At 45.2% G+C, this 7,449-nt stretch overlaps 1 long non-coding RNA gene across 1 annotated transcript in view; it reads right to left on the reverse strand.

The window, feature by feature from the left end:
* LOC144581502 (uncharacterized) overlaps positions 1 to 6,940 on the reverse strand; it is a 50,780-nt gene extending 43,840 nt beyond the window's left edge. The window contains exons 1-2 of the long non-coding RNA XR_013532384.1: positions 6,754 to 6,940; positions 3,495 to 3,579 (exon numbers count right to left, since the gene is read on the reverse strand). This is a non-coding gene — a long non-coding RNA (uncharacterized LOC144581502). The remainder of the gene's footprint in view (positions 1 to 3,494; positions 3,580 to 6,753) is intronic.
* Positions 6,941 to 7,449: the final 509 nt, after the last annotated feature.

Genomic DNA, 7,449 nt, shown 5'->3' on the forward strand with positions numbered 1-7,449 from the left:
TCTGATGATGGTTTGAATTTCTGTGGAATCTGTGGTGATTTCCCCTTTATCATTTTTTATTGCATCTATTTGGTTGTTCTCTCTTTTCTTTTTAATCAATCTGGCTAGTGGTCTGTCTATTTTGTTGATCTTTTCAAAAAACCAGCTCTTGGATTTATTGATTTTTTGAAGGGTTTTTCGTGTCTCAATCTCCTTCAGCTCAGCTCTGATCTTAGTAATTTCTTGTCTTCTGCTGGGTTTTGAGTTTTTTTGATCTTGCTCCTCTAGCTCTTTCAATTTTGACGATAGGGTGTCAATTTTGGATCTCTCCATTCTCCTCATATGGGCACTTATTGCTATATACTTTCCTCTAGAGACTGCTTTAAATGTGTCCCAGAGGTTCTGGCACGTTGTGTCTTCATTCTCATTGGTTTCGAAGAACTTCTTTATTTCTGCCTTCATTTCGTTGTTTACCCAGTCAACATTCAAGAGCCAGTTGTTCAGTTTCCATGAAGCTGTGCGGTTCTGGGTCGGTTTCTGAATTCTGAGTTCTAACTTGATTGCACTATGGTCTGAGAGGCTGTTTGTTATGATTTCAGTTGTTTTGCATTTGTTGAGCAGTGCTTTACTTCCAATTATGTGGTCAATTTTAGAGTAGGTGTGATGTGGTGCTGAGAAGAATGTGTATTCTGTGGATTTGGGGTGGAGAGTTCTGTAAATGTCCACCAGGTTTGCTTGCTCCAGGTCTGAGTTCAAGCCCTGGGTATCCTTGTTGATTTTCTGTCTGGTTGACCTGTCTAGTATTGACAGTGGAGTGTTAAAGTCTCCCATTATTATTGTGTGGGAGTCTAAGTCCTTCTGTAAGTCATTAAGAACTTGCCTTATGTATCTGGGTGCTCCTGTGTTGGGTCCATATATGTTTAGGATCGTTAGCTCTTCTTGTTGTATCGATCCTTTTACCATTATGTAATGGCCTTCTTTGTCTCTTTTGATCTTTGTTGCTTTCAAGTCTATTTTATCAGAGATGAGAATTGCAACTCCTGCTTTTTTTTTGCTTTCCATTAGCTTGGTAAATCTTCCTCCATCCCTTTATTTTGAGCCTTTGTGTATCCTTGCATGTGAGATGGGTTTCCTGGATACAGCACACTGATGGGTTTTGGATTTTTATCCAATTTGCCAGTCTGTGTCTTTTGATTGGTGCATTTAGTCCATTTACATTTAGGGTTAATATTGTTATGTGTGAATTTGATACTGCCATTTTGATTCTAAGTGGCTGTTTTGCCTGTTAGTTGTTGTAGATTCTTCATTATGTTGAAGCTCTTTAGCATTCAGTGTGATTTTGGGATGGCTGGTACTGATTGATCCTTTCTATGTGTAGTGCCTCTTTTAGGAGCTCTTGTAAAGCAGGCCTGGTGGTGACAAAATCTCTGAGTACTTGCTTGTTCGCAAAGGATTTTATTCTTCCTTCACTTCTGAAGCTCAGTTTGGCTGGATATGAAATTCTGGGGTGAAAGTTCTTTTCTTTAAGAATGTTGAATATTGGCTCCCACTCTCTTCTGGCTTGTAGTGTTTCTGCCGAGAGATCTGCTGTGAGTCTGATGGGCTTCCCTTTGTGGGTGACCCGACCTTTCTCTCTGGCTGCCCTTAGTATTCTCTCCTTTATTTCAACCCTGTTGAATCTGACGATTATGTGCCTTGGGGTTGCTCTTCTTGCGGAATATCTTTGTGGTGTTCTCTGTATTTCCTGCAATTGAGTGTTGGCTTGTCTTGCTAGGTGGGGGAAATTTTCCTGGATAATGTCCTGAAGAGTATTTTCCAGCTGGGATTCATTCTCTTCGTCCCCTTCTGGTACACCTATCAAACGTAGGTTAGGTCTTTTCACATAGTCCCACATTTCTTGGAGACTTTGTTCATTCCTTTTTGCGCTTTTTTCTCTGATCTTGGTTTCTCGTTTTATTTCATTGAGTTGGTCTTCGACTTCAGATATTCTTTCTTCTGCTTGGTCAATTCGGCTATTGAAACTTGCGTTTGCTTCGCGAAGTTCTCGTATTGTGTTTTTCAGCTCCTTTAATTCATTCATATTCCTCTCTAAGGTATCCATTCTTGTTATCATTTCCTCGAATCTTTTTTCAAGGTTCTTAGTTTCTTTGCATTGATTTAATACATGATCTTTTAGCTCACAAAAGTTTCTCATTATCCATCTTCTGAAGTCTAATTCCGTCATTTCGTCACAGTCATTCTCCATCCAGCTTTGTTCCCTTGCTGGTGAGGAGTTTTGGTCCTTTCTAGGAGGCGATGTGTTCTGGTTTCGGGTGTTTTCCTCCTTTTTGCGCTGGTTTCTTCCCATCTTTGTGGATTTGTCAGCTGGTCGTCTGCGTAGTTGCTGACTTTTCGTTTGGGTCTCTGAGTGGACACCCAGAATGTTGATGATGAAGTATTTCTGTTGCTTGGTTTTCCTTCTACCAGTCTAGCCCCTTCTCTGTACGACTGTTGAGGTCCGCTCCAGACCCTGCTTCTCTGGGGTGCACCTCTAGTAGCCGTGGCACAGCGAGGGATGCTACCAGTTTCTTTTTCTGCTCTCTTTGTCCCAGGATGATGCCTGCCTAATGACAGTCTTTTGGATATAGAGGGGTCAGGGAGCTGCTTGAGGAGACAGTTTGTACTTTATAGGGGTTTAATTGCTGAGCTGTGCACTCTGTTGTTCATTCAGGGCTGTTAGGCTGCTATGTTTGATTCTGCTGCAACACAGCTCATTAAACAACCCTTTTTTTTTTCTCAAATGCTCTGTGTTGAGGGGTTTGGGCTTTATTTTTGGATGTCCGATCAGGTGTCCTGCCCAGCTCAAAGGCAGACTAGCCACTGTTTGGCTGCCGAGGCTCCGCCCTGCTGTTGTGTGATTCGCGCTGTTCCTGCCGGCTCTGCTGTGGTCTCCGCCACACCCTGCGGCGGAGTCTCTTCGTTGTAGCGTGTTGCCTCAGCAACGGCAGGTTGCGTCAGCAGTGGGCGTGTATCTCAGTACGGACGGGTTGCCTCGGCAACGGCTGGCTGCGTCAGCAGTGGGTGTGTATCTCAGTTGGGGCGGGTTGCCTTGGCAACGGCTGGCTGCCTCAGCAGTGGGCGTGTATATCAGTTGGGGCAGGTTGCCTCCGTAGTGGTGGACGCCCCTCCCCCACAGAGCGTCTCGGACCCTCTGCCCGGGATAGTTTGAAATCGCGGTTTTGTTCGTCCCACTGGGTATCCCAAGCGATCTGTCCCTGCAATCCCCTGGGCTGGGCTACTGTGCAAGTCTCATTCAGTCTCAAGTCCAGCCCTCTCAAGTCTCAGGTTGCCGGTTCAACAAGGCACCCGGACAAGCGCGCCCTGTGGGGATTGCTGGGTAGGGCCGGCCGCCGCCGCCCCGGCTGCCGGCTTCGCCAGGCAGACCTACTGCCTGGGGTCCCGTGTCTTTTTATACTTGGGAGTTTCCCCGTTCTGTGGGCAACAAAGATCAGTCTGGAAATGCTGCACTGACTCACCGTTTGCGAATTCAACATGGGCTCCAATCCTGGGTTGTTCTCACAGCGCCATCTTGAGTCTCTCTCCACCAAATTGATAGTATTTCTATATGCAACCAGTGAAAACACAGAAACTGAAATTAAATACTACTTAATATAGCATCAAAATGTGAAATAAATCTATCATTTTTAGCATAGCTAAAATTCTGAATCTGAAGACTATGTTCAGTTAAGTCTTATTTTTAATTTCTATTTCTTAAATTTGAGTCATATTATTTTCACATACATTTATGGAGCTTTGTTTGGAAGTCTACCCAACTAGTTATTAGTAACGATCAGAGTTGAAATTTGATTTGCAAATGAATAAAAATGGGCAGGGGAGAAGACACATGTTATTTTTACTAAGCTTTAGAATGAAGAGGGCAAAACCTACAGTTAAATATCTGTATTTAGTAGTGAAAAGCTGACTACCTGAAGTAGAAAGAGCAGAATTACACAGTAAGAAGAAAATGTGGATCAGAAATCCAAGGATTGCCCTGCAGGTAGACCTAGTGCATGAGGTTGGCTTAGGTATTACCTGCAGCAACACTGAGAGCAAGCAATGGGGAAATAGACCTCAATCAATCATTGCTATGTATGTGGCATCTCCAGACTATTCACAATTCAGGTAGTAGCTGATTTATAATTATTTTTTATTTTAACACTCAGTTATATTTACCAAGATCCTTTATCTAAACATCCAAGTTAAGAAAAGCAAATCATAAATTTTAACAGGTAGGCATTTATTTTTACCTTTACAAAACAGAGAATTTTACATAGTGAATTATAAAATATTAATGAATGTCATCATGCTTTTCTATAATTACTAAAGTTAATATTGCTAAGGTGGCATTATCTAAAGTATGTCTTAAATCTGACAATGTTAGTGATTTCTTTTCACATTGATTCTGAAGCTAACGGTGTATTCTAAAGGTTCGCAGGTATAAGTCAGCTTAAAATGTGGATTATTTTAAAAATAAATTGTGGTAACTGTAAGGCCAGTTGCGTTGCTGGGAGTCAAACGAACACATTCATCACTCTCCGTGCCTGATAACTGTGTCATCACCCAAGCTCATTATCTGGCTTCCCCACATAGCTTCCCCACACCCACCTCTGCATACCATGCCCAAGCCCACAGTCAGTATTAATTATGCATTCCACCTCCAGCCCACTGTTAAAAAACTCTGCAGAAAATTTTTTTAATGAAGCCCCACTGTACCCTGCCCATCAATAGCCTGCCCCATATGCCCCCAGCAGGTCCACCTACCCAAGGTCCCCCCCACCTACCAATGGCAGCTAGTTTCATGTACTTCCTACTTTAACTCCATGTACTTCCTGCTCCTCAACAGCCAATAGAAATGCCTTCTCTTTGTTTCCCCAGTAGCCAATCAATTGCCTGCCCTCCCCATAAAACCCCAAGCCCTGAATAGCCAGGCGTGACTTCTCTGGCTCCTTCTTGGACCACTGAAGCTCACCCGGGAGCTGAATAAATTAACTTCTCACTTTCTTATACTTGCCTTAGTTTCCTCATTTAACCTCGGCAATAAATAAATCTTACATTTGGTGCTGAAACCCGTGAGGAGTTGTGAGACCCCCTCCTGGGGGAGAAACTGACTCCTCCACCTGAGGCTGGACCAAGAGTTGCTCCACCACAACGTAAGACTTCTGTTGCCCATAGCTTTTCCCACTGCCTGCTCTGTGGACTCCCTGCTTGTAATCACGGCTGTGTCAGGCACTCCTTCTTGTCTCTCACCATGGGCCTGGGACCCTGGCCTCATTCTGAGGACCTGAGCATAGCAGAGACGCCCCTACACTCTTGTCTTCTCCCAGTAAGGGGTCTCTCAAAGCCAGGAATCTGAGGGAGATGTCCCCACCTTCCTGAACCCTCTCCTAATCTCCGGTTTTTCAGGGGGATGGCCGGGATGCTGAGCCGCCCTTCTAATCATCTCTGCAGCAGTGGCTAAGGTTTGGGTAATAAGAAGCCCTGTTCACAAGCCTGGGCTCTGCCCAGGACTAAAACAGACCTCTGGCTCTCAATCTCAAACTTGCCTTTTGGCAGGTCAGCTCCCGCCTAGGCACTTTTAATTTCTCTCTCTCTCTCTTCCCAAGCGAGTGTGTGAGTGAGTGAGTCTATGTGTAGTCCCACAGCTTAATGGCTACGGGGCTTGTGTGGGCCTCTACCTGTGGTTCCACAGGGACGTCATAAGGTATAACGGTGATTCACCTCAGGACCAAGAGTTCTGAGGTGACCAGGCCCGGGGATTATACACGTACACCCTAGCCAAGACGCCCCTGAAATATCCCAATGGGGGCATGGCCAGGAAGGCATCAGACTGGTCTCCCACCTGGGGGGCACCCACCCTTTGTCCATCAATCCTATATGTGGTCCTGTCTCTACTGTAGATTTGCCAGCTTTGTTAGGCTCTTACTAACTAATATACAGTGGTTCAAGCCTACTTCCCTTGAGGTACTGGATATTCTACAGTGGATAACAGACCACTAGCTTCAGGGGACTTTCACTGAGTTCCTGCCTCTACAAATAATTCTGTTCTCCTTTTTCCTTCTATTCTTCTTCTACCACTGAAACCCCACTTCCCACTTCCGCTAGTTTCACTTCCTCTAACTCTACCATGTGGCAAATAGCTCTAGCCCTGTTCGTTTTTATTTTCTTTCTTATTGTTATCATTGCAGCCTGTAAGTTCTCTCAGCCTCCCCCTCCAGGAAAGGAGCTTTTCTGCCCGTGTTGGGTATAATTTATTTCTGTGTCCACTTCTTGCCCTTAGGCCACTGAAGAAGATAAAATATGGGTAATCAGAATTCCTGCCCAGACTTTAAGTCACCACTAGGATGCCTGGTCCAAAATCTACCCAAACTGAGTCTTCCTATAAAAAAGAAAAGGTTACTCTTCCTCTCCTCTGTGGCCTGGCCATAGTATCCTCTAGACAACCAGTCCAAGTGGCCTCTTGGGGGCACCCTTGACTTTAATGTTCTAACAGATTTAGACAATTTCTGCCAAAGAAATGGCAAGTGGGTGGAGGTTTCCTATATTCAGGCTTTCTGGCACCTCCGTTCCCACCCCAGCCTCTGCTCATCCTGCAGTACTGCCCAAGTACTCCTGGCAAAAAGTGTCCCCCCACTGCCCTCAGCCCCTTCACCAACCTCCTCCTCTTCTTTTTCTGACCCCAATCTGCCTGAAAAACTCTCCCTACCCCCCACTTGACCCACTAATCCCCCACCATACCTGGACCCCAGCTCACTCCTGCTCCTCCTCTTCCAATTTCTGGCATGGCCTCTCCTATTAGTGCTCACACTTGCTCACACAGCACTCCCAGCAACAAAAACTCCCTCCTTTGTCCTCTCTGTGAGGTGGCCAGAGCAGAGGGTGTTGTCCGAGTGCACATTCCCTTCTCCCTTACTGATCTGTTGAGAAGCACTTAGGGTCATTCTCTGCCAACTCTATTGCTTACATTAAGGAATTTTGTTATCTCACTCAGGCATATGACTTAATGGGGCATGACATTTATGTAATCCTGTCCTCTACCCTTACTCCTGAGGAGTGTAACCGCATCCTCATGGCAGCCAGGGTACATGCTGATCAGGTACATCTCACTAATAATCAGATGCCAGTAGGTACAGTGGCGGTCCCTGAGGCTGATCCTAACTGGGACTATCAAACTGGCCAAAATGGCCACCGCCGCCGAGACTAAATGCTACAGTGCCTCCTTGTGGACATGCAAAACGCAGCCCAAAAAGTAGTTAATTATGATAAACTGTGGGAAATAACTCAGGGTCCTACTGAAAATCCAGCTGCCTTCCTAGACCGGCTAACTAACGCTATGGTCCTTCATACCTGAGTAGATCCAGACTCTTTAGCTGGGGCTACCCTCCTAGTGGCCCATTTTATTTCCCAATCAGCACCAGATATTAGAAAAAAACT

This window comes from Callithrix jacchus, chromosome 2, assembly GCF_049354715.1.
Source record: "Callithrix jacchus isolate 240 chromosome 2, calJac240_pri, whole genome shotgun sequence".
In the NCBI taxonomy this organism is placed as follows: Eukaryota; Metazoa; Chordata; class Mammalia; order Primates; family Cebidae; genus Callithrix; species Callithrix jacchus.